Genomic DNA, 26,984 nt, shown 5'->3' with positions numbered 1-26,984 from the left:
TTGACATTGGTTATCCTGGGACCAGGCTTCAGCCTGTGAAGCAAATCACTTGCCATGTCTTTTCGCTCAATCTGTATTTGTTCCTAATGTGGTCCCACTGGAGATTCTTCTTCTCAAAGGCATTTTAAACATCCTGGATAAGGTTTTTCATGTGGAGAAAAGAAATCTGAAATGTGTAGTTCTTCCTTAGGGCCTTAGTTTTCCCACAGGTGATATTGGAAAGCTGGCAGTTTGGTAGCAGGAGTCAGATCAGTTCTGAAATCCCAGAAGGATCTGTAGCTTCAGTAGAATTGTCTATGGTGGAAGTCCTAATCAGAATACATAAGGCTATTTCAGTCTAGCCCTTGATTGTAATTCAGATGTAGAAAAGTTGAAAGGAAGACTGAAGTAAGTACCTCTTTCTGCGATGGCATTTTTATCTTCTGCCTACCCTGGACTTGCAAACTGTTGGGTTACACAAATGCTTGTACTGGATGCATTGGGAGATGGTGTTGGATTTGTTTTTCACTATTATAACTGCATGTTTATGGCAACAACATCCTTTGCATAAAGTGAAATAGTTCCTGAAGAACTGTTGGACTTCTACGTGCACCAGAAATTGTCTTCTGCTGCTGTATCACCATGTAGCTTAACAGTATCATCCTCTCAGAAGTAGCGATGTGCTACAGGTGTCTCAAACTCAAGGAAAGCCCACTCTGTAGCAGCACCAAGGGGTACAGAGTACTTCTCAATCAGGATTTTAATCCAGGCTGACTTGGGAAGTGTGAGCATGATGCAGTGTTCCTTGTATATGCTTGTCCCTTGTAGCAACTAGACTGGACTTTGGGGAAAAAATAAGATCCATCATCACTACTGACTTTCCACTACAGTGCCTCTTCTCATGTCCCCCTCTCCACTGCTGCCTACGTTTACAGGCCCCAAATGCAGCCAGGGCCAGAATTGTTCCAGAAGTACAGTGTGTTCATGTATTGCTTTGGATTGGAGAGGGTAGAATGGTGCCACATTTTTCCTACGTCTTGGGAGCTTTCCAGTCAGTTCTGGCTGGTCGCTGTGGTGAGGTCAAAATGTTGGCTGTAACAAATTCCAGGATGCTTTGTGCCATTTCTCAATGAGTGTGGTTGGCTGTTTATTCTAAAAATGTCAGCACTTCCTACAGAATGGAAACAACAGGGTTTTGTCTAGGAAACATCCACATGCTTTTCCATTTTGCCCTTTTAGAAACCTTTCAGAAGTCTTCCAGCTGAAAAGCGGAATGCTCCCAAGCTTGAGTGCGAGTATTTGCAGATACTTCCACTTCCCAGCTGCTGATGGCTTAAAAAAAAAAAATAATAATTGAAAATCCTGGAATCTGTGCTGGGAGGGTGCTATAGGAGATGAACATGCAACAGCATGTTGCTTTGAGGGGAGAAGCCCTCCCCTACTGTTCTCCAGAAGAATCTTAATGTCAAATTTCTCTTCCCAGCCATGAATGAGAGAACGCACTGCTTCATTTTGCCTGTACATTATAGTAGCTTTACTGTACTTGATCAGGTTAATTCATCTTGACCTTGATTTTTTTTTTTTTTTTAATAGTCCCTAGTATATATTCTTCTTGGAGGAAAAGCCACCTATTTTTCCTACTCTGCTGCTATGCCTACATTTAAGAGAGGGATCATTGTATGAAGTCCTGCCCCTGTTCTGAGTTGCCTCCCTGTACTGAGATGCCAGTTCTGCCATGTCCAAATCAGCCCATGTCTATTGTAAGTGCAGAAACTTATGAAAAGTGCAAAACATTAATGAAAAACTCCACTGTTGGCAATTTGATGAGAGTTCTTCTGCCATTAGGGTTGCATTATAAGGCATTTGGATGCTGTTTTTCTCAGCAGCCACAGTAATCTCTGCTGAAAGCTCAGTTAGGGAAAATCCCAGGCCATCTGGGCTGAAGGGGCGTTTTGCACTTGTAAGGCTAAAGTGGAGGGAAGGAGGGAGCAGTGGATGAACTGGAAGTAAGGTTGTGCGTTAAAGACTTTCTCACCCTTTAAAAGTTTTCAAGCCTGCTTGGCAGGGCAGGACAGCGCACCTGTAGATTTGATCCTAGCATATTGTGTCTTGATCCTTCTGAATGAAAACAAGAGCAAGATCTTCTGGGTCTTTAAATTAACCCTATGCAAGCAGCCATGCTGAAACTTTCTGTATTAACAGTCTGTGTGCGTGACCAGCTGACTACATTGCCCTGGGGTAGTAGAGGGTTCCTAGGCCATCTCATAAGCCACAGGAAGGAAAAGACTGTGCCGCACAGGTCCCTGGAGTCTGTTTGGTTGTGTCAGCTACCTCTCTCGGGTAACAGCAAGAACCAATTACATTCCAGTGGAAATCTCTGTACTTCAGATCCCAGATGTTTGGGATTTTTCTGCATATTTTTAAAAATAAAATGTACCTTTAGGACTTGGTCAGCATAGTTATCAGTGCTAGGTTTTTGCTTTTAAACTGCATCTGAAGTTCTGTGAATGCCATGTGGCTTTAGCACTAGTTAGTCATTCTCTGTGATAGAGCCCAGAAGCCCAGTCACGGAGCAGGACCCTGCAGCAGTGCCCAGGATAGATGGGTGGTAAGCTCTTTGGAGCCAGGGTGCCCAGCTCACAGCCTGTCCAGTTTGGCTCTGACTGGGTGCCTGAGGACTGTTTAGATACCCCTACATGAGGGGTAAGCAACCATGTGTCCACCTACTCATGGTATTTGTGAGGCTGCAGAGATGGATGCATGGCCAGATGTCCAAGGGTCAAGTGAGCAGTTGCAAGGGGCTGGCCCAGTGCTCTGGTTTATACATTGCCCAGGGTGGTCTCTGGCTGTGTAAGATAGGTAGGAACAAAAACAGAACTAGACTGGTTAGGACACAAGTCCTTACCCCCTGCATCCCCAAGAAAATAATTGCCATTGACAGGAGACAAACAAAATCTGCAACAGGCTAATCTCGTAATACACTGATAGCAATTTAAGTGATTTGTTTAATACTCCATTAACCAAAGGGCAGAGCCAGTACTTTCCTTCCCCCTGCCCTCAATTCAAATCATAGCTTACAGTAGTGAAAAGCCTGACTCTTCTATCTCTGAGCTGGCTGGGAGAAAGGGTTCGTGTGTATGCTTGCCAACTGGGGAACAGGGCTTTTTGTGGCTCCCTGCACTTGCTGCCCTTATTACATGGATCATTCCTCTCTGGGTTTGAGAACATCCTCTGGGCAAAGAATTGTAACGCACAAGAGATTTCCCTGGGGAGTCTGATGCAGACAGCCTTATTCACACCTACTTCAGGTGCCAACATCTGACTTCTACCTTAGGTTGCTTTGGTAGGTGCTGTGAATCCTGCCTGTTGGCCTTTCAAAAGGTGCAGAGTTGTCTTGGAGAAATTTGAGGAGAACTTGGAGGTCCTTTCTCTTGGTTTAGGAGGTTTGCCAGTGTACAGCAGCGAAACAGATAAAGCTCCCTGTTTGTGCAGGGAAAGTTAACACAAACATGTTAGTGAATTTCATTCCTTGCACAGCATTTCTGAAGTGTCCTTCATATTATGTGAAATTGGCTCTGTATAGGCCCAGAAGAGCAGGGACAGCTGAGGCTCAGTCACCCACTCAGCCCTTAGCTCTGCTCATTTGCGCTGGCTCCTGCACGCATGGAGCTGGCCAGCTGAGCTGTCACTTCCCATTCCAAGTGCGCTGCTCTTGGGCTGGGAGAACAGTGGGATCACGAGTGACCAATTACTTGGGTGGGACTGACCTGGAGTGCAAAGTGAACAACCCACCGCCTCCTGACCTCTTCAGCAGTACTATATTCAGCAAGACTTCTCTCCTCCGCAGGGGCTCATCTGCTTTGCTCATCCACCCTCTGTCGTGATCCAATATCCAGGCACTTAAAAAGAAAAAAGAAATGGAACTGAAGGTTTCTATTTTTAAACCCTGCCTTTGGCTCTCTTTGCAGTGCTCCGCTTTCCTCCCTGTGATTCAAACAGTGTTCTTTTGAGAACTAGGCATCAGGGCCTTGCGGTTTCCTGGTACTTGGAACATAAAATCTCCTAATTCTTCTCTCGCAGCAGGCTTCAGAGGCTGGGGAGTGATTGATACTTTCTATCGCTTCATTAATAGTCACGGCACAGTAGTTTTCTAATCTTCTTACTCCACTTTTTATTTTGAATAATTTGTCTTTCAAATTTTCTCAGCCTTCCATGTCACGCAAAGCAAATGCTGTTTGCTTCCCTCCTGCCTTTTAACCTGTGGGTTGGGATCTTCAGGAGCTGGTGAGGTAGAGCAATCCAAGAGCTGGGAAGACAGGGGACCTGCCTTGTGGAGCTTCATTGTGTTTGTTTTAGTAAGCTTGGCAAATATAATGGGGACGTGTTGCAGTTTGATCTATTGCTGGGATAAATTGGGAGCAGCTACTGCACAGGAAAGTCTCCTCTTATTGCTGTGCTGGCTGATACCTGGACCCATGGTGCGAGTGTTGCAATGCTGTCTGCAAGTGCTTTGTGAAAGATAAGCTGTGCCCTAGACATCTTGCAATCTGTGCAGGCAAAGGGGAAGAGAAGTGAAGGCAGAAGGTACTGAGAGTCTCAGCCACTGCTGCAGCAGGTGTGGATCACTGGTATAGACCACCTCTGTGCATCTCCCACGTGGCGCTGCCCCTGCCTAGCCCCACCACTATGCTGTGGTTGTTGACTGTGTGTAGAGGTGATGGGTGGGTCTGGAAGATATTCTAGATCCCAAGGGAAGAGCAGGACATTAAGGTCTAGTTCACTTCTCTGCAAAGAAGGTCTGTTGAGAGCTGATGGTGGCCATGCTCAGAGTTACTCAGCAATTCGAAGCAGGTAACAGACATCTCTGCACCACTGTTTCAGGCCCTGCCGTTTCTTCCTTTTGTTTCATGTAGTCTTTAAGCAGTGTGTTGCCTCTCAAAGGCAAAATGAGTTTGCCTCAGCTGGTAACCCACAGCAGCAATTCCCCTGAAGCCTGAGAGCTGTGTCTTACCTGCATACAGCCAAGCGGATAGCACTCCTAATGTGCGCGTCTCATCCAGATAAAATACTGTGTCCCTTTCTGCAGCCCTTTCTGTGCTGAGGGTATGTGTGGCTGTGGGCTCCCATTGGTGGCCTGCAATGGCCCAACTAAAGTGAATCAAAGTGCTCGGCTCTTCTTAGAGAAAGGAGAACAGCTGTTCACCTGAGAGTCTCTGCTCACCACCATCACTGTGTGCACAGTGAGAGGGCTTGTGCTGCAGTCCATCTTCTCAACTTCATCTCTTAAAATCCTACCCTTGCATCTCTCTTCTTCGAAGTCTGACTTCCTTCAGGGGCCTCTGTGGCTGAGACAACCTGCTTATCCAGTGGAAGGCAAGAGAATTAGTCTACCTAGCTACCAATACAGAGAACCTGCAGGCTCTCCACTGGTTCTCCATGCCCCTTACACAACTCCTGGTCAATAAACTCAAGATTCCCTAAACTGGGGAACCTGGATGCAGAATCTCTTTCCCCTGTTAAATGCTCAGGGCAGAGGAACAAAGCAAATACCTGATGGTGAGACAGTGCAGGGTAAAACCTGGGCTGTCTCCTGCTGTCTGTGCCCTTCCACACCACATCACCAGGGATGAAGCTGTCCAAGAAAAAGGCAGGACATTGCAGTGGGATCCGTGGGCTAAGGGGGATTAGGTATCAGTATATAAGATGGGGGGGGAAAAAAGCAGGGACAAGGGCTAGCTGTTGTGTGGCAGAGCCAGCTCCTCTCTACCATGCTACACAAGCTATACTTCCTTATTGCCTTCAAACCCTTGGAGCGTAGCTGAGACCTTTACCTGGAAATGAGCTGTCTTCACAGGTTAAACATCTCACTGTGTTGCTAGGACTCTGGCATGTTTGCAATAATCCTGAACTCACTGCAAATTGTTTTTTCATTCAACCCGACTTTGAAAAAGGCAGACGGGCTGTAGTCTAAACACCCCAAGAGTCTGTATTTGCTTTGTTCCGTATGTGTTCCAGCACACTCCAGTCCCCTGTGATTCTAAAACAATGAGCCTTTGTGCTTATCTTCTGCATTTGGCAAGGCAGTTTTCACCTCTTAATTTTTGTCTCAACAGGAGAAATTGCTGTCTAACTGATCCTTTGTGGACTTCCTACCAAAACCATCCAGTGCAACATATGGTAAGTCATTCAGCTTTTTATAAACTCAGAGCCTCAACTACAGCTATTTATGGGTGGAAACTGGCATATCAATAGTTTCTTTTTGGTTACAAGGGTAATAAATTCTGTCTTAGGTTGTTCTGACAACTCAGCTTGGGTTTCTCCAGTCCTTAATTATATTATGATGTCACTGACTTGACTATATTTGTTGCTTTTGTTGCCTGCCATGGCAGCTTAGCACTGTGGCATGACGACAAGGGAAGAGTCTCAGTCACACTGCCCTTGCTCCAAAGAAACACAAGTTCTTATTGTTTACGTTAAAGGAGAAGATTCATGCCCTGATGTAGCAAGTGGCAGAGGACAACGGTGTGTGAGGATGTGGCTTTAAATGATCCCATGTCACTCTACTGATGTATCCATTCTCAACTATTTCATCCTCTGAAAGGAAAAAGGAGTGAGACAGTAGCACCATACAACTCATTTAGGATGTCCTTGTTTAAGTTCTCTTGACTCAAGCCATCAGCAGTATGTACTGCTATGAGCAGTAGCTCATAGATTGACTGATGCCTGCTGGATAGGATAGTTGAGGTTCATGGCAAACTCGACAAGTGTGAGGGATACACACGATGTGAGGGGTACATACAGTGGATCTTGGTGCTGAGAAAACTGCAGGCAAGCTCCATACTAGTGCGGACAGCAGGACTGATATAGCTACACCAGCATATTTCTACCACTGCAGTTATGCAGCTTTCAGACCCAGTTTGTGGTATTACTGTGTGCTAGGTTGTTGTACCAATTCTGAGGACCGCACCTGTGAGTATGGCATAATTCTAGCACGGGTTTAGGAGGTAAAACTTCTCACAGTTGTTTTGGATCATTTGAATTTGCTTTGTGTATCTGCTTCTCGTATCTCAAAAGTGATTGTCATGCATAGCAGAAGGTCACCTGGTAACTGGGTAGACTGTCTGGAAAGGTGAAAGGGTACCTGTGCTTGGGCCTGTCCAAGCCTTGAGACTGACCTGCCTTCTTCCCCTGGGAAGTTCTTCCAGGCTGCTGTGGGGAGGGGGGGGTTCTGGGCTTGCACTTCCATTGACAAAGAAGGTCCCCAACCTGTTGAACTCTTCATCCAGCACCTCTTGCTAGTGCTGAACGCACCATGCGTGTTACGTAAATGTTTCTTATAACTTCCAGGCACAAGCTCTTCTTGGGTTTCCCTTGTGGTTAATGCAGCCCATCTGTAGCTTTAAAAAAAAAAAGCAATGTTCTCCTCTTTTGGATATTGTGTATATTGCTGCGCTCAAGTGACCACTGTAAACACATTGCTCTCTCTTTCCACCTGCTTTTCCCAAAACCTGGAGCTCTAGCATCTCTTAATTGTTCCAAGATGTGCCTGTTTTCTCAGGGCTTTTTATTTTGGACATGGGGAGGAAGAAGAGTTGAATATAAGGGGTTCAAGGGAATGAGCAAGATGGACTGGCCTGCAGTATTTGGGATGGGCCTCTGTGCGAAGTAGTGGCAAGCAGAGTACCTGCTGGGTGGTGTGTAGCAGCCCTTCCCAAGCAGACCAGCCACACTGGTTGAGCAGCTTGAGGTGCTCCTGACTTTGAGGGTCACCTGCTGCAAGGAGACGCAAGGAATTCTGGTCCAAGTGGAATGAGGAGGGCTCACCTCCAAGGAGAGCTGCCACGTTGTGCTGTGCTAAAACACATCCAAGTGTCAGTCCGACAGCCACCTCTCCAAGTTCTTCCTTGCTGCAGCCAAGTACATATCTAAATGGAGATGTTTGAATATCCAGCATTCCACCTGTTTTCCAGTGTGGTGTTCCGAGGGCATCTAACATCTGTGAAGTCTGTTGGCAAAAGTCACAGGGCTGGAAGTTTGCAACCCAAACATTGGTAGAGTGAGCATCCTCTGCCTTAATTTCTTACAGGTGTTGAACTGGGTGGAGCACAACATGATTCTGTGGTAACTCTAGCCAGTGTATATGGTTTCTTGTATTCATTCTGGTTGCTCATCCAAGGAAATCTGTGATTTTTTTTTTATTATTATTTTTTTTTTCCTTAGACTGATATGGATTGATGTTAGCAGGGTTTGCTTGGGAGATTTCTTGTCTGTTTTTTAATTCCTGATTATGTGCCATTTACTGTTGGGTTACCTGAAATAGCTGTTGAAGAAGTGCATGAAATGGCTTTTCAGTCAGTTGACCCTAATCTTCTAATGTGGACAAATGATTCTTGTGTTTATAATTGGCGAGGGCTAAGAGTGGGGAGCAAAATGGGGAAACCTGAATGGGGAAAGCTACACTTAAACAGCATCTGCAGCAGGGCCATGTCTCTCATAACAAACCGGGAGAGGCTTAGTTAAGCCTGGGGGTCTGTTCCTGCTGAAACTGGTAACGGATCTTCACGCAGACACAACTATGGCCCTGGACACTGGTACAGACCAGCCACATACTGGGGCCATTCATAGACAAGAATGGTTATTTTGGAGATCTCTGTCTTTTGCCTATCAAAACACAGCCAGAATATCTTAGAGAATCTGTTCCTTTGTGCCTCAGTAAGAGAGAATTCGCTTATCTAGAGGTTGGAAAATCATAGTTAATAATATGTAATCCCAAAGAATGATTATCTCCAATAATCCACCACTAAAAAGAATTCTGCTCCCTTTTTAATAGGTCACATGCAGAATAAGCCAGGGCAGCATTTAGCCTTATATATTGACACACTAACATCAAACATGAGCTGTCTCTTAAAAGCAGAATGTGAAATTATCAGAGACAAAACAAGATTTGGACGTTGGCAAGCAAGAGCTCTCCATGCCTGACTGAGCTAACATTTCCTAATTGCAACCAGAGAGCTTATTCCATGTAAGAGTTTAAAACTTTACCTTTTTTTTTTTTTCCAAATCATAGGAGTTTTCCCCTAAGAAAAGCTATTCCCTCATTGTTCTTTCTTCAGAATAATTGAATTACCAACCAGCACAGTTCAGAATTTCTCTGTACTTCCTTCTGCATTTTTTTTCTTCCCCCTTTCCTCTTTTAAATGTCATGCCATTTTGGCTTTGTAGCCATCCCACTCTTGGGTTAACCCAGCAGAGATGGCCAGAACTCTGCAATGCTCGGAGTTAGGCTAGGGAAGGAAGGCTCTCCAGCAGGGGAGTTGCCTTTAACCCATGACCCTCATCCTTGCTGTTAGCCTCTGGACTTTGACTCCTGCAGCCAAGGAGATGTGTACTGGAGTCCAGATTTAGTGTTTTGCATTTGGGACAAAACATTTCCTCTGACTTTTGCATTCCTGCATTTGAGTTCTGCCTAGTAGCAGAATTAAAATGAGCAAAATACCACAGGAAAGATGATGCTGAAAGAAGTATTTATTAACTGTCTTACCAGAAGCAGAATGGCAGAAAGCATATCCACTCCAGAAATATGTAGCCAGATTTAACTGAAGGTCATAAATCTGCAGATTTCCAGCAGAGCTTCACTGACTACATGCTGAATAGATGTGTGCTTGCTTAAGCTTATCCTATCCCTAATGTAGGAGTTGCCCTGCTGAAATCAGCATTTTTCCTTTCCAAATGCTGTAACTGAAACATAACAAGGCACTAGGAAGCTAAAGGCTTATGTTTTCCAAGAGGGTCAAAAATTTAAGTTTCAGTTTGGGGAAACCTGGATCTCAAGAGACCAAACTTTCCAGTAAGTACCTTGCACCTGAAAGTTTGGTCTCTCTTGCAGTGCCTGGGAATGGTTCTGCCAAGTCACTGGCCACCTTGGGACATACAGGAGTGAGGTTTTTGTCCAAGGCCAAGCTCTCCGTGAAGTCTTTAGCAGTTTGCCCAACAACAGAGACGGCTGGTTTATCAGCCCTGGATTTCAAAAGCAGCATAAGCAGCATGCCCAGTTAAAGACAAGCATGCACACAGATCAGTGGGACTTGACATGTTCTTCAAAAATGTGCTTAAAAGGGATCTTGAATGAGAACCTAAAGGAGAGCTCAGAATTTGCTCATACAGAATAACTGTATTTAACCTACTTTGTCAGTTCACACCATATTATCTTAAAGAATAATAAATAAGCAGTAGAAATTCTTAAAGCAACCTTTCACTCTTCAGTACCAGGAGGTGAGGGGACATGTGCCTTCGCAGACATTGGGTATGCCGTGGTGGTGGGAGTGTTTTGTTTTGTTTTTAAACTTGACGGTAGCAGTGGGGGGATGGAGTTAAAATGCAATCATTCTGAGTCAAATGGTAAGGCCTAGAAAAACAGATGTGGGGTGTGTGCCATGAGCCAAGATCAACTTCACAAAACTTAAAAGATTAGTTCTACAAAACCTGGGGGAGGGGGAAATGAGCCAGTCAGTGTTGTGATGGATGGGAGTAAGGAAATAGCTCAGAATAGTCAAACGACAACAAAATCTGCAGCACAAAAATGTTAACGTTCTGGAGCCATTATTTTGTCATGGGTAGAAAATTCTTTCAATGGTATCTGAAAAGTATTTAAATACCATCTTTCTCTGACATAAAATGAGGGACAGAGGCTTTTATTTCTCTGAACTGCTTCTGCACTCATCTCCAGAGCAAAATTGCCCTCCTGTTTAAAATCCTGAGCGTTAGGACTAGTCCTTGTCTCCCCTTTCCCTGTGTGGGGTTTTTTTCTCCCCCCTCACAGCTCTTTATTTTTCTGTGAAGAAAACCCAAATAAAATGTTACACTTGGGTCAATTTAGGCAAAGTGAAACATTTTTGGACCCTTGAGCTAACCCCAAAGATTGCAAGCCAATTCAACGTTGGATTGTATTTACGTGTTTTTGCTTCTGGCCTGGCTTCTATGTCCAGGTGGTGTTTTCTCCCTAATAATGTGGTGCTGCTCAGGCTGCCCTCAGGGTACTGCTTTGCATCATGTTGTCACAGTGTTGGGTGCACCTCATCCAAAATCGGGGCCAGTCAGGGAGCTGAGAGTTTTCTTCAGAAATGGGTACTGATTCTGAGGCATTTAAGTACACACACCGAGTGCTCAGCTTTGCCTGAAAATGGAGTGTCCCCACTGGTCACGAGTTTCACCCTAATCAGTCTTCTGCTGACCTCTGAAGAGTGATTTGGAATGCAGTTTTCATGACAGCTATTCAAAGGGCCCCATGTTCTCTATCCTATGCCTCTACTATCTGAGAGTCGGAATAAATTCAGCTAGGCCAGCACAACTGTAATAAACTCTCTTGAGCAGGTATTGATTTCCACCTTCCTGACTGCCAGCAGACATGGTAGGATCAGTGCAAGGCAGCTTCTGGTGTTCCGGATGCCCCCAGGACCTGTCTTTTTCAGGGTTTGACTGCCTTGGCTGGGCCTTGTCAGAGAGGGAGACCTATTTCTGTCTGCTTTATTTTGTCTGGTCCCCACCATGCACCTGTCAGGAGCATGGGGGCCTGTTCCAGAACACAATGTGTGTTGGTTAATTCCTGCGTTTTGCACCATATTTTGAAGGTTTTTCTCTCTGGTTGTGCATCAGCAATGTCCCTATGCTACAGGGCTGTTCTCATCAGCACAGAAAGGGTCACTAGCTCTATCTTCCACTCTGGCTTTTATTTCAAGTTTCTGCCTGTGAGTACTCCACAAAACAGCACCAGTTTCAGCCCCTAACCAACCAGGCTGCACATATGCAAGCAAGCACTGGTTCTTCTGGTGCTTTCCTACATAGCATCAGCATGGCCCTGGCCAGCTTTCATAGCAAACTATCCCTCACTGAGCATCTTCTTCCTTGGATTAGCCAGATCTGTTGCTTTCAAAGCCCCATGCAAAACAGTCTAGCTCCAGAAGATTCTCTCCGCTGTTGCTGAACAGCATCCAGAAACATCACACAACCCATCACAGAAGAAAATGTGACTTCTCTGTAAAAGTGACCCATGGCAGCTTCAGCTTCTGCATTAAAAGTCCCTTCTGTGTTTTGCATCCAGTTCCTTGGTTGTCTTTGACACTGTGAAAGAAAGCCTCTACCACTGTGCACAGGGAGAAGCCCCCAGTCCGAGCACCACATTTTCCTGGAATCTGCTCTGGGCTTGTAAATATTATTCTGTATATTTGTCTAACGTGTCCACTGAAAGCTCCAAGTAGCTTTTCAAGGCTTCCTGTAAGCTAAACCAAGCCAAGGGTTCCCTGGCTGATAATCATCAATAATATTGAGCTGCTACTTAAATTCTGCTGTCCTTACATGAATTGACAGCCTGTTCCTTCCTGGGGAAGATAATATCCTTGCTCTAACAAGATGAGGTGCCTGTTGTCTGCTCTCCCCTGCCCCTTGTTTCTGAAGCTTTTCACAGAAGCAATGGAAGATGTTGATGTATCTTCCTGAGTCGTTAGTAGGGCATGTGCTTTGGAGCCTTTTTTTTCTGCCCTCAATGATATATTATTCCTCTGGTATTTCTTGTTTTAATTAGATGATGTCATTATCCTACAAGGATTGTGTTTGTTGGGGCAAGGGACTAGAGAGGAAGCTTTTTCTGAGCCAAAACTTCTGAAACTTGGTGAAATTTAGACCCAGCTTGCTCTTTGCAGCTGGTCACTAGCTCCAAAAGTGATACAAAGCTTTTTTTTTTTTTTTTTTTTTTTTTTTTTTTTTTTTTTTTTTTTTTTTTTTTTTTTTTAAAAGACAAACGAAATATCCCACTTAAGGGCAATCTGCCTTTGAGTCTGGATCAGGTCTTCTCCCTCTGTGGGCATGGGCACCCTTCTGAGAAGGGCTCAGCTGTGGCACAGTTGTTATCTCTGCATAGGGAAGGACGGCTGGGATCTGAGGTCTTTCCTATTTGCTCGCAGAATGGCGATGCTGTAAGAACCTCATTGACCTATCATCTGAGGGAAGGCAGGCACTGCCTCCTGCTCTCTTACATCCAGCTGGCACCAGCTCTGCTTGGCTAGAACAGCACTTCTAGGTTTGTCCAGGGAGCAAGTACCATTGTGGTAGAACATGGCCTTAGGGAGTTTCACAGAGGCTATGGATGCAAAAAGCACTTCCCAGCCTCAGGCATGAGTGCAGTCCTGGTTGCTGCATCTCCTCAGCCCAGCTGAGAGAGGAGAGGTCCCTGTGCATGTCTGAGGGGATGAATCACCTCAGTAAACAGCTCCTGGGGCTTTGAAGTGTTGCACTCTAGGCTAGAGGCTCAAAATGACAGTTTTGCTGCTCTGTGAGATTTTACCCTATAGGTGTAGATAAGGCTTGGTACCTAGAAATCCTTTGGACTTCTCTGTAGGCTATAAAGCAGACTAGGGAGATGCAGGACTTTAGTTGTTTGTCTCCAGGGGTAAAATACTCTGTTCATGCAGTCCTAACCTCAGGTTTTCAGGATGAAATTCCTTTTCCATGCCAGAAAAGCAGCAGCTCCAGCCCACAAAAAAACTAATTTGCTATGCCTGTATTGTAGGCTTGTTTTCCTCCACAGTAGCAACCGGCATCTGGCTGAAAAGCATGGCAGATGAGGCCCAATGAGCTCAATAAAAAAAACTCTCTATCCCGGAATGCAAGACCAAAGAACTACATCTCTAATGGACAGTTCAGGCTCATATCTCCCTCTGAGGAGAACTGTTACGAAAATATTTCCCAGATATTTGGCTGGGCATCTCACAAAACTATCCAGTTTCATGATGCTAATTTTCCCATTGTCTAGACAGTTGCATATCCAGACAGCATTATCAGTATGAACCTACTGTGCACACACATACACACAAATCCCATTTTTCTGCCCGTGATGTTTACAGGTATGTTGTCACCCATGTGCTGGCTAGTGGTATATTCCAAATAGCTCCAGAGTGCCTATATAAATCTCTTGGGATGCTCAGTCCCCCAGCTGGGTTGGCATTTGATCCAAGCAGCACTGAGTTGTGAAGATGCTCTGAAGGTTGAACTGGAGTATCTGAACCCCTCGCTACCTGCCTTCTCCCCACACCCAGAAATAAAACAAACTGTGCTTAGGGTTGGAGAGCGCTGTGAGCCCCGCCTGGACATCCCTCCTCAGGAGAGTCTCCTGCTGCAGTGGTGGTCCAAGGATGAAAATGTTCTTTTGAGGTTCTTAATGATGGAAATGTTCATGGGAAGACATTTTGGGACTCCAGGCATGTAGATGAGGTCCTGCTAGTCTCTGCTGATGATAAAAATGGTCTGTGGGAATTTGTTCCCTCTGTCTGGCCTGAAATGTGATGACCTGCACAGAGGAACAGCACATTCTTGTTCTGCACATCAAGGGGCGCCAGCCCACATAGTGAGGCAGACAGTAGCACCTTCCCTAGGCTTTGGCATGATCAGTACCTATATTTATAGTTTCTCTGTGATGCCAAGGGGCAAAAATATAGCAGAATTAGTAGCTGCATTTACAAAGTAATAGCTTCTGAATGAAGATACCTAGCAAGCAGAAGCATTTCCCCTCTTTTCTTATCCCTAACCTGCAACGTTCTTCCCTCTCTTTCTAGGCTTCTTTCCATATGTGCATGAGTTTCCCAGCCTACTGAAGTAAGGGGTGCCCCTCTGCCTGCTGGGCTGAAGTAAGGGGTGCCCCTCTGCCTGCTGGGCTGCACCCGCAGCCCAGGCTCTGTGCCCATTTCTCTGGGAGGCAGGACAAGGAGTAACCTAGGTGGAATATGAAGAACTTGATTGCAGCTCCTTTTCTGCTTTTTCTGAGGGCCCAAGTGAGTAGGGAAGGAGCTGTTTTTGTGCTCATGGGGCTTGAATCCTGCCTAGTAGCTCTTGATTGTGCATGGGATTATGGAGTGTATTCCTGTGATCGAGACAGCAATATTGAGCTACTAGTGAGAGCCCAGGACTTGTAGTGCCAGAATAGCAATGACTTTGGTGTTTCCCAAGTGAGGACCCCAGCCAGGCCAGGTGTTTGGTTTCCAGGAGCCCCTACTGGCTCCTGAAGGTGGACAAAAGGAAAGGAGCTTAAATAGCTGCAACATGGGGGGTTCATCTTCTGCCTGTGAGATGTCTCTGTTACCAGAGCCTGGGAGCTGCAGGCAGAGAGAAGCTAGTGGGACCTGAGCTGAGATAATGTCCCAGACAGCCAGTCCATGCAGAAGTGGAGGAGGAGGAAGAGGGCAGTTTAGTTCAAAATCTATGATGCTTTGCAGTGAAAGTGCTGGGAAGGGAGGGCTGGAAAAGTTCTGTCTTCCTCCAAGATAGCTGTGGTCTGTTCCCCAGCTGGACTCTTGCTCTGTCTGTTCTAATCCACATCTTCCCTCCACCAGCTGGATTTGTTTTGCAAACTCAGATCTGATCTCCCTAGTTTGCCCTGCATGTCTTGCTCTGTTTTCAGAGCTTTGTGTTTCCACCATATAAACTTGACAGCAAAGCGTCCTACTTGCCCTCCTTTTCACTGGAAAGGGGAGGTACTGTGGCTCTAATAAGAGCAGACAGTCCATGTCTTCTAGTCCAAAAAATTTTGCAGAGGGCTTGTCATAACTGCAACTTTGCTGCTGTAACTTGTATTGTGAGATTTGACATAATAAAGACAGAAAAAATCAGCCCCGTGCAAGTTTTATGCCCCTGGAATGTACTCAACTCTGGGGAGAAGGCTACTCCTCCCAAAACTGTGTAACAGGAAGGGAGAGGGTGCTTCTGAACCTGTACATTAGAGCAAAAACCAAGAACTTGGTTAGATTTGACATGCCCACTCATATTTTGCTTAAATGTTTGTTCTGGGTCCATCCTCACAAAGTAACTCAGCAGGGCAAGAAAGGTAGTGGGACTGGAGATAAGATAACGTAGCTCCCTGGAAACCAAATGCATGAGGTTCCTTAACAGCGTCTGAAGAGCTGATCTCTTCTAGGATAAGCCGATGTGCAGAGCACACAGAGGCAAAGCAAATTCATGCTTGGAGTCGTGTGTGTGTGTTCAGGTATTCAGCCTTTCCAGTAAGATCGTAATCATACATTGCAGATGTGCAGAAAGTTATCTTTTTAAGACTGGTTACAATAAATTCACCTAACTTAAGCCTTAAATCTCTGTGATGCTAAGCAGAGCACCTAGGAAATGCATGTAGTTCTTTTATGCTCTCCTAACAGGAGCAATGCAAACAGGTACCTAACTTTCTTGAAAGAGGTCTCTCTGTACAGGAGTCTCCAGGGGACTCTGCTCTGCAGTTCTGTGTTGCTGGTTAATTAATAGGTACTTCCTTCAGCTTTTATACACAACAGCACTAACAGCTGCTGGTGGACACATCTGGGCTGAGCACAAGCCAGCACCTGATTCTGCTTTGAGCTGTATGAAGTTATTCCCAAGTAAGTTATCCTGTCTTTAAACACCCTTACTCTAGAAAAGGCCTGCTGCGTGCACAGAGCTGCTAAGGAAGAGCTATTGCACTTTCATCCCATGCTCTGGTCTGCCTGAAATGATGCTCATGTCATGGTGTAGGTCAGACTCACAATATCAAGCCCTGAGATTTAAGAGAGATGTCCCGCTCTAGTCACAGCCTTCCTGCATGCTGCAGAAGATGTGGGTCTTTGGCTTCAGGAGCGGGAAGGAGTTATTTACCTAAGATTGGTTGTACTAGAAGGATGTGAACCTGAAAGGTGTTTGACTAACAGGTGCCCAACAAAGGTTGTCAAAAAGACACATCCAAGGAAAGCAAAGGCAAGACTTTTTAGCAGGCATGTAGAATCACTGTTGAAAGACGTTGTAATAACCATTTCTAAGGCTTTGAATATCCCTGAGGAAAACCCGTCTTGGCAGCAGCCTGGCCTTCTGTTTCCCATCAATTGTAGCTTTGTCTCCCTTGAAGCTCCCTGCTGCAAATGAGCAAGCACCTGGCTGAGAAAAGATGAATGGAAAACATTGCCTGTGCTAGAAAGGTAATGGCAAACCCCTGTGCCAGGAGGAATAATAAACAGGAGATTATTGATATAACTGTGCTAGTATCCAGTAGGTTTTCCACCAGGCATGTAGACGCACCTACAAAAGAGGCATTGTCTCTACTGCCACTGCAAGGGAAATGGGAGAATCGAGTTGCGTCTTGCCTCAAGCCTCACGCAGGAAGGACAAGTTTGTGTCTGTTGAACAAAATTGATCAGTATCAACAGCCTGGGGAAGGAGGGCTCAGGAGCCACTGGGATGTGTGTTCTGAGGATTAAAAGGTAGCAGCATATCCTAGATAAGTTTCTAACAGGCTATCATATATTAGCCATACCCCTGCTCTAAAGTCTGGGAGGTGGGCTGGGAATTGAACTCCAGCTTTGAGTCTGATGGGTTGCAGGCATCTTGCCCAGAGCCCCGAAGCATGGGTATGGACTGCTCACTTTGCAGCCCTCCAGCATCCAGCGTGGTGCAGATTTATCAGGTGCAGAAGTCTGTGTCGTGATGTTAGCAAGCCCAGAAATATGGAGGTTTTAAGAGCATTGCACAGATCGAATGAATTTATTTTTGGCAGAGATGCTAAGTTAGGCCTATATTTGAGTGCAGTTGCAAACGTCCAGCTTTGTAGATTATAAAATGTAGAAAAGATTTCCCAAGAGCAGGTTGTTTTGCACCCTCTCCAGGATCTTTGGGTGCCATTGCTTTATTAGGGAAAGAGGGCAGCTTCCAGGGCTATGAATAGACTGGCTCCAGGGGCTTTACAGAAACCTCTTCTGAGACCCCAGTTACAATCTCAACCTAACTGAAGGGGTAGGGAAGGCTGAATGTCCCCAACACATACACCTGAAGCTTTTAACTCTTGCTGGTGTTTTTGAACATTCGTAGATAGAGGCATCTCTTTTTCAACCTCTCTCCTTTCGTTTCCCTGGCTGCAGATAACAAATGCTCTGGTTGCAGTTTGACTGCCTGGTTCTTGGAAACCTGAGGCAGGCAGAGGACTGTTCTTCCCATGTGCTGTAGAAAAAAAGAAAGGTGGGTGGAGGGAGGAGGAGGAGGAGAACTATTTCCTGCAATGAAACTTGATCCTCTTCAACTTAAAAATAGCAGGAAAACAAATTCCTCTGGGACCTGCTAGAAATGAGTTTGACGGTTTCCTACTGTCTGCCCCACCTCCCAGAGCTCCCCATTTTTCTGGTGTCTTGGCAAGAGCCATCTTAGGCACAAACGCAGTTCTTTCAACTGCAGTCCTGGTGCTAGGCAAAGGGGCTGCTCTTCATGCTGGAGGATAGCTGGGGGGAGGCTTGATGCACTGCAACAGGTAGCAAAGCCCTGGATTAACTGTTCTCTGGGTAGGGCTACCATGCATCCAGGCTTTTCTGGGCCTTTTTTTCCTTGCTGGAAATCTTGTCCAGACCTTTATAAAGGTGCCAAGGATTTCCTGGCATTTGCAGAGCAATGTCTGTCAAAGCCAGAGGCCCCAAGCTGCCGTTCAGCCCTATGGCTAGCGATACGCTCCTGCTCAGAAGGACCAGTGTTTCCCAGACAGCCCTGCCTGTGCTAGCTGTATGGCCTTGGATATGGGACTCCTCAAGCAGCACAATAGAAGTGGCCCAAATAGCAGCCAGAGCCCCGTCTATGTTTGAAGACCCTCATGGTGGTCTCTAAGCTACAAGCCAAGGCCTGCCTGTGTGGTGCTGGGAGGAGGCAGAGCTCTGGGTACAGTTTAATCAGGCTTGAAGCACTGTGTTGTGGTCACGGCAGTCTCCCTGCTCATCCCGTTGCTGCGCTTTTGCTCTTCTCTCTCTCCCCATCTATCACCTCACTCTTTTTTGCCTCACTACCTGATTTCACTGGTGAGAGATGGTGCCACAGACCCCCGCGTAGCAGCCTGCTCCCCACCTGATCACTCCCATCCGAGTCCTGCTCTCTCCCTTGCTTCACTTTCTCACTCCTGCTGTCTACTCCCCTCTCTTCATCTGCTCAGTTCTTCCAGGCCACCCCACTTCCCCTTCCCCTACCAGCTCCAGCTGGGCACAACCATGCCACATCCTCCCATTTTCAGCACTTTGCATTGACTGGGTAGGGCTGAAAGCAGCCAGAGAGGCTGATTTTCTTGAAGATCCTGTTCCTCTCTGGGGAGGAGAGACTACAGCTTTAGGTGACAGAAGAGCTAGCCAGAGACTGTTTAAATAATGAGCCAACAATGTTTGCAAGGGCAGCCCCAGCAAGAATGCTGCTGCCTGCGGTTCTCCTGCCCTTGGGGTGCTGTCAGACCTGATGTGGCCTCGCTCCAGGATGGGCATTGATTAGGACTGTGCCAACCCCCCTCTTCCACCATCAGCCGATGCTATCATGAGTCATTTCAGCTCTTGGCTACAGTCATCGCTGAAAGAGGGAACCGCTCCCACCAGGAGTGATTCACCATGCCTCGTTGGCTGCCTTTAATCTGCTTCCAGTCAGATCACCTCGGGGTGGGAGCGCTGGAGCAGAGCAGCGTCAGTGCTTCCTTATGGCCTCATTGCAGAGCCGCTGTCCTTTTTGCTGACCTCCTCTAGACCTCCCAGGTTCAGGCTGTTAATGAGTCACTGCATTCTTACGATTATTCCCTTTTGAGTCGGTAATAAACCGTTTCTGGTGAAGATCTGTGGACCATGCTGTTGAAGTAGTTTCAGGGCTTGGCTGTAACAGGACTGCACATCTATAAGTTAGTAACCACCCTTGGTCCTCATATGAGGTTGGGGGTCACTGTGCTTCTGGAGCCAGATAAGCTGTTAAACCCACCCTGCCAGAGCCAATAAACTTACTAGGTACTTTTCCAAAAGCAAGGGGGGTTTAGCCTGTGGGTTCAGGCCAGCTTCTGCTCTGGGTAACCACACTGTGCCTCACTGTGCTTGAAATTAGCCTTGAGCCAACGCATTGTACTTTGCGTGTCCGACAGGCAGAGTGAGTTACCACAGCTCAGCTGACAAGCAGTAATTCATTAAGCCTCTGTAACTCAGTCACTGCAATCATCTTTCCAGTCTTAACAAGGCCAAATATATTCTCACTGTGATGTCACAAGAGTACAAAATTCCTCTTAAAAAAATTGTCTAATGTTGCTGAGCCCTAGTAAAGCTTCAGCTCTTTGTCATCTATCCAGACCAGCAACCTATCTTTCAGAAGGCTGGTTCCACCTGTATAGCCAGAGTTGTACCTGTTTAAGGAAAACAGATGACTTACATGAATGCAAACCTCTGCCTTGTAGAGGCACGTGATCAAATGTGGTTGAATTAGGGTTCCTCAACAAGTATCTGCCCTTCAGCTGAACCAACATCACCATCAGCTATGTGCTCTTAACCTGCCCAGCTCCTTCACTTAGGAAGGAACAGATGCCTGCTGAACTGATCCAAACCAGCTAAGACTCCTGAACCCTGGCTCAGACAATCACTGCAGGACAATTTAAAGTGTTGCTTGTATTGCAGCTGTTTTCCTCCTCTCCAGTTAAAAGTTAGTTTAACCCTCCTGCCTTGCAGATTGTTTAACCGTAATCAGTTTACTTTGCACTGACACAGCCAGAGAGCATTCACTCAACCTCTTTAACCAGCTCTTTCTCATCTTGAGACACCAGCCCTTTCTGTAGCAAATATATGCCTATGCCCTTACCATCAGCTTTGTGTACCGGTTGGACTAACTAACCTGTGGCTTTTGAACTGAGTTTAAACCGTCGCAAATTTGTATGTAGAATGCCCTGTATGGATCTGTTGCAAGAAACCATGCAGAAGACAAGCAACCCACACCTCTGGTAGAGGAAACATGTACGCTTTATGCTAGGCCGTGCTCCAACTGCATGGAAGGCTTTATAGAGAAATGTGTTGGTTTTGTTGGTTTTTTTCTTTTCTTTTTCACTGGCGTGAAAGAAAAGAGAGGATAGTTTCCAACAGGGAGGATAAAACAGTACAAATTAAATCCATTCTCTGGCCAGTGTAACAATTGCAATTTCCTGCTATTCCTTGGAAGCTGTACAACCCAAGAGGGAGATATTTCAAGATCGGTGTGTCAGGGAAAGAAGCGCATGCATCTGGTTATTTTTAATGGCAGCTCTGTCCCTAATTTTCAGTACTGGCCTTGATGAAATGCCAGTTCTGTTTCATTAACCTTTTGTCAGTATGAGAAAGAATAAAAAGTGGCTCACAACATCAGCACCTGAGACAAAGCTCCCTTTCCCAACAAGTTATTGGAGGTCCTCAGCTATACTGGGCAGAATTTTGGGTAGGGAAGGGAAAGAGGAAGGAAAAAAGAACCCTCTGTGAAGTTTTGTGTAACAGAGCCTATACAAGCCTCATATCTGCAGTCTTCATTACCAAGGACCAAGTTTCAATCAAGGTAACCATTTTCCTCTGCAAGCCAAGAAAAATATTGGGCTTAATTTCAGACCATTAAGAATAGTCTTTCTGAATAGCCCTGCTTTCCTTGCTTCATATGGGCTGCTTAAAAAAAAAAGAAAAGAAAAAGCACAATTTCACAACCAGGGCAGCTGTGAGCTGCACATGGGTTAGACCCCAACAAACAAAATCTTCACTGTGCCTTGGAAGAGCTTTCTCAGGGCCCGAGATTTAATCCACCACAACAGCCAAAGGATTAGTGCTCCAGAAGTAGAGCTGGGCAAAAGACAGGATTTTTGTTCCATGAGAAATGTGGTGGGTTGAGGGTGGGAAGGGGGATAAAATACACAGTCGAATTTCTTCCAAGCTCTAGTTTGTCGTGGTGTCAGCAATAACGAAGCAGTACAACGCAGCTCCAGCCCCCTCTTCCCTCCATCTCCCGCTTTGCAGCTACGACCAGTTCCTACCAACCACAGCCACTATCACAGTTGCTACCTCCTCCCGCAGCTTTTTACAGAAACGTAATCCATCACTGTAAGCCCTGCTCATGAGACAGCAGTCTGAACAGTGTGTTCAATCTGGCTGGTGGCTGCTGCTTATGGGAAGACTCTTGGTTGTGCTGTAGCTGTTGCGTAGCTAGGCGCAGCTCTTGGGCTGCTTTCAGAGCCCCAGCTTCCAAGCGATGAAAAATGGCACGGTTTGCTCTCTGGGTTGTGCCCTCAGGAGGTTTGGATCTAGCTTATCATGTGTGATCAGACTTACTGCTCTTAAAATGTCAGCAGTAAGCAGTGGAATTAGAAAAGGGGAAAAAGCCCTCGCCCAAAATTCAGGCGACGCTAGCAAATGTCAGGCATTTGCACGGAAGAAAGTCCCAGAGCTGCGAGGTTTGCTGACAGGCGAACTTCTTGCGAAAGCACTTCAGTTCTCTCACAAGTCCCCATCAGCTTGTGCCATGGGCACCCAGGCCTCCCGCAAAGAGACAGCTCGCCCAGGGCAGTCCTAGGCTGGCCAAGGGGCTACCACAGCGTCACCTGACTGGGAGCACTGGGTTATGCTGGAAACTGGTACCAGCGGAGCAAGAGGGACAGGTAAGGCCACACCAGGCAAAGTGTCAGGCCTGCAGGCCTGTCGTCACCACTGGCTCCGGGCAGCGCGGCTGCCTTGCGGGTGTGGGTGAGGAAGATGCTGGAGTGGGTGTCAGTGGTGGCTCTGAGGCTAGGGCTTGTTAGAAATAAGCCAGGTGCTCTCACAAAGGAAGCGACCCAAGGCGGTGAAAAGTGAGTTACATTAAGAATTAAAACAGGAGATGCTGGAAATACTGTTTCTACAAACTGCAATACAATCCTAGTTTCAGCGTCTGGCATGTTTCATATCTAAACACTGCCAGCCTAGCCGCAAAAAGCAGCAGGGCTTTACTGCATACCCAGGTCAGGGTAGACTGAAAGGAATGGATTCCACTGAAGTACAGTCATCTCCAGGAGAGGATCTGGGATGCCCAGTACTTGGCACAGAAATAAGTAACCGGTCTGGTTCCTGGTACACCAGGTCTGGGAGGGTGCATGCAGAAATCCTTGGAGTCCCACCTGCTTGTACCATAGCTCGGTGCATCCAGTTCTTGTGATTTGTCGCACTGAAATGGGGAGAAGTGCAGAGCTGGGTACTGATTTAATAGAAAATCCATCAAGCACAACTAGTTGGCTGGAAGCCTGATTTCCTACAAACCAGAACAGTTCTTGCCCACAGTGTTTAGCACATTCAAAGGCAATGCCAATACACAAAAGCCAGGAACTTGGGGCCTGTAATTTGCCTTTGCCACCTCTGGGTTACTGGAGTTGAGTGAGCATTTCTTAAGTTTCATTATGGTCTCAGATAGAGCCAGGTTCTCCAGGACATCTGCTGCAGGCAGGGATTTGGGCAAAGAGAGAGGGAAAGAAAGAGAGAAGCTCATGTTTGCAGAGCCTGGGCCAGGTCTTGGGTTGAGGTCTGAGTGAACCTGGGCCATTTGGGTGGGACCCACTGAAGCTAACAGACTTTGTGTGGTTTGAATCCAAACCTTGGCAAAACCTAGCTCGGCCTTGAAGAGCAGATCTGGCTCCACAGGCCTCGAGGACCCTTTCTGAAGCTGCAGTCAGGAGCACAGTGAGGGGAGAGGTGGTGCAGGAAGGGACAAAGCTCCCACCTCCAGCAGCAGGACTGGCATGCAGCTACTGCTTGGGGAACGGAGAGAGGAGTTGTAGGCCTTGGTGCAGAGAAGTGCATGCAAGGCAGGCAACGGAGACAGGCAGGCTATGGTGAGCTTTGTCAGGGCGCCCAGTTTGGAGCTGAAGCTTGCTGGTGACTGGCTCGGCTGCAGGCACAGCGGATGAAATCCCCCCATGTGACGGGCCACTAAGAGCAGCAGCTCCCAGGCTGGTCACTGAGGGAAAGCCATGGCTGTTATTCCAAGCTTTCCTCTCCTTTTGCTTCTGCTCTGGCTGAAGATCTCACCTCTTCAGAGGCCTACGTAGAAGCCCGTAGTTTTCCACGAAGGAGGTGTGGGATTCTTCTCAGTTCTCAAGGAGATTTGTAGTTCCTTCCCAGCCCTCAGAGAAGGAAGAATTTCCTGCCACTCATCCTGCACCAAGGCAGAGAACCTGGGCTCTGGTCTCAGACAGGATTTAGTCACAAGGATGGAGGGTGGTGTTGCCTGGAAGCAAAATCCCAAAGCTGCAGCAACAGGTTGTCATCAGAACTGACATGTTAGGGCAGACAGAGACTTAACAGTGAATGCAGGATTATGCAAACCATGGCAAGCTCCCATTAGAGCGCTCTTCGAGGCTCAAATGACCAGCTGCAAAAAGCATCCATCTAGCAAGGGATGTTTACAGGGAATGTATGTGAAGATGTGCGCACTTGGATAGGCTGGAGGGATGTTTTTGTTGTAGGTTGAGAGTAACAAAGAGGATTAATCTCTGAGAAAACTGGGGCACTATGCTGATGTGGGTTTTCATCAGCCTTGTGCTATTGCGTGTGTATCTCAGGTTTACTAATGATTCAAATGAAAAGCAACCAGGAGAAGTGCTTGGAGTAGGAGATTTTCCCGTATTTATTTTGGATGCATGTCCAGTGGAAAAATATCTTCTTAAGCATTTTGCTTGGCGATGTGGCCTGTTTCATTTGGAGAACAATTGATGGTGATGATGAGTGGTGTTAGATGTGATCGCTGTTCAACAGCTTTTTGACTTGCCTGCAAGTCAAAGCAGCAAATTCCATGTGACTGTGCACATGTGCCGAGCGGAGGGTGGGGGGAGAGGGGCCACGGACAAGCCGCTTGACATGTTTGATCAGGTCTTTGCCAAACTCTTACTGGGCAGAGTACAGATTGTTCAAGCATCACCCTGTTTTGCAGCAGTGTCTTACCGTGCAAATCCAGAGTGGTTTGTTCGCTATTCCCTCTGCATTTTGATGAGAAACCACTAGACAAACACTGCCCTAAATACTGCAGAGGTAGGTTTAGCCTGTTAGTGGAGAATTTGCCAGCAGCTCATGGCGGGGGGGTGACATATGTACAGGAGCAGGCTGTTCCCTTTGACCTTTCCCCACTTCCCAGCTCTAATGGGGCATATCCTCATCTGATGTTATCCCAGCACCATATTCCCCCCTGCCCCAGCCGCAGCCCTGCCTGTCCCTCCTCACCTCCAGGTGCAGGAAGGATGAAGAGAGCGATATGCACAAAACCATCCTGTTCTTTAACTCCCTGCTCTGGCCATTAGGAGGATTAAAACAGCCAAAACCTCTTCTCTGTCTTCATTTCTGAAAAGGGAACAGCCATCTGCCACCATTTATTCTCTCCCTTGCTAAAGGCTTTTCCAAGCAATGGCCTCTGGTCTTGGTGGCCCAAGGGATAGATCCAAAGCAACTTTGTTGAAGTCCACAGAATTGCTCCCAAGGTAACTGAGAGCAAAGCAGGGGCCCCGAGAGTTTCCTAAGCTTCACAGCCACAGCCGCAGGGCAAATAAAATAAGATTAACCAATTACAATTAAAATGAGAGAGAACTGCTTTTGACAGTAATTTTGAATTTCCCCTAAAACTGCTTCCAGCTGTGACCTCTGACTCGTGCAGCATTTGCCTGAGATCTGCCCCTGGTTGTTTGTTATAACTGGTGCTTTCAAGGACATTCAGTCCTGCCTAACAAGAGATTTTCTAGGCAAAAAAAAAAAAAAAAAAAAAAGAAGAAGTGAAAAATGGAAGAGGAACTAACGACACATCCCTGCAGTGAGGCCCAGACACGAGAGCCCTTCTAGCTAGGAGATGAGAACAGCCAGTCAATCTCCAGTGGATTATGCAGCTTCCTGCTTGCTTCAAATTCCCCCATCGCAATAGTGCTATGTTGCTGTCACACAAGTGTGAGCCCGGTCCTGGGAATATCTTAATTCAAGTCAGTGTAGGACAGATCTCTGCTCACATGGAGAAGCTGGCAGTGCACAGACTATGCCCTCATTTTGGGAAGAGAGTAAGGTCATGTCTGCAGGATCTAAGTTATTAGCATTATTCTTATCTAGGGACACTGAAAAATTTGTTTGTTATGCAGCAGTGCCACACAACCAGCTTTCATCTTAAGAGCATCTAAGAGCATCCAATCCTTCCAGACTATTTAATTCTTTAAAATGAGTAGGTGTTTTTGTCTCATTCTTTGGCCTCTTCTGCCATCCTCTAGCAGAATTTCTCCAGGTGCTATTCAAAAACAACCCTGGAGGACCACGTCTTGAGGACTAGCGAGGGAGGAATAACGTAACTGGGTGTGGATTTTTACCCAAATGCTATCAGTAACCTGCAATCTTCTATCAATCAGCTGAGATGCTGCTGTCTCCCGTAAGGAGCCTGGAACTTCCCTTTGGACATGATCAGAGAAGAACAGCACTTCCAGCAAATTCTCTTCTCATTTCAGAACAGTGCTGCAGCAGTACTCATGAGACTCGAGGCTCAGCTCTTTGAGCAAGGGTCTCTATCGCATGGAGTAAGAGATCAGAAGTTGCAAGAGGAGGACCTGGGACTGGGGTGTCTGCTAGGAGATGCAGATTTCTGCATGGCCTGGTAGCTAAACAGCCTCCACGGCCTGCATTGTCTGTGGGTCTGCAGACACGTTCCCTGGCTGCGTGAGCCACCTGCATGATGCATTTCTGCCATTCTAGCATTTCCACATTCAATGTGGGAGGATGGATGGGCCTAGCAGGGGAGCCGCGGGGACGTGAGGTGACACATTGAACCTTCTTCATCTTGCAGTGCAGTAATATCGATTTCCTGTGCTGCAAGGAGACAGGGCTGTGAGAACAGTGATTCAAGCCAGTGACTAGGAGTGTAAAAATATATATAAAGTTGCTATTTTTACTCTTCAGGCACAGGAGGTGAGAGGGAGACTATACAGAGATAAAGAGAAGGGTGCATCCTCTTAAGGCTGCATTACCCAAGTCAGATAATGTATTAGGAAATTTCCTTTGTCATTAGTGATTTTTTAAGAATGCGTTATGCTATAGAGATGAGGTCTGAAAGCAATTTTGGAGACAGGAACACTGCTTGTTACCACCACTCCAGTTATACTTACTTGATTTGGAGTGATTCAACAGGTATTCGATGCTGTCACACCTGGGTGACTTTCAGAACCGTTTTGTGTAAGCGGCCATCTG

At 46.5% G+C, this 26,984-nt stretch overlaps 1 protein-coding gene across 1 annotated transcript in view; it reads left to right on the top strand.

The window, feature by feature from the left end:
* The window catches only part of CCDC92 (coiled-coil domain containing 92), a 120,119-nt gene that overhangs the window by 52,543 nt on the left and 40,592 nt on the right, over positions 1 to 26,984 (top strand). Inside the window, exon 7 of the mRNA XM_026114601.2 lies at positions 6,093 to 6,156. The gene's annotated coding sequence lies outside the window, so the exon portion shown is untranslated. The remainder of the gene's footprint in view (positions 1 to 6,092; positions 6,157 to 26,984) is intronic.

This window comes from Dromaius novaehollandiae, chromosome 17, assembly GCF_036370855.1.
Source record: "Dromaius novaehollandiae isolate bDroNov1 chromosome 17, bDroNov1.hap1, whole genome shotgun sequence".
In the NCBI taxonomy this organism is placed as follows: Eukaryota; Metazoa; Chordata; class Aves; order Casuariiformes; family Dromaiidae; genus Dromaius; species Dromaius novaehollandiae.
This window is presented reverse-complemented; position numbering and strand designations above follow the sequence as displayed.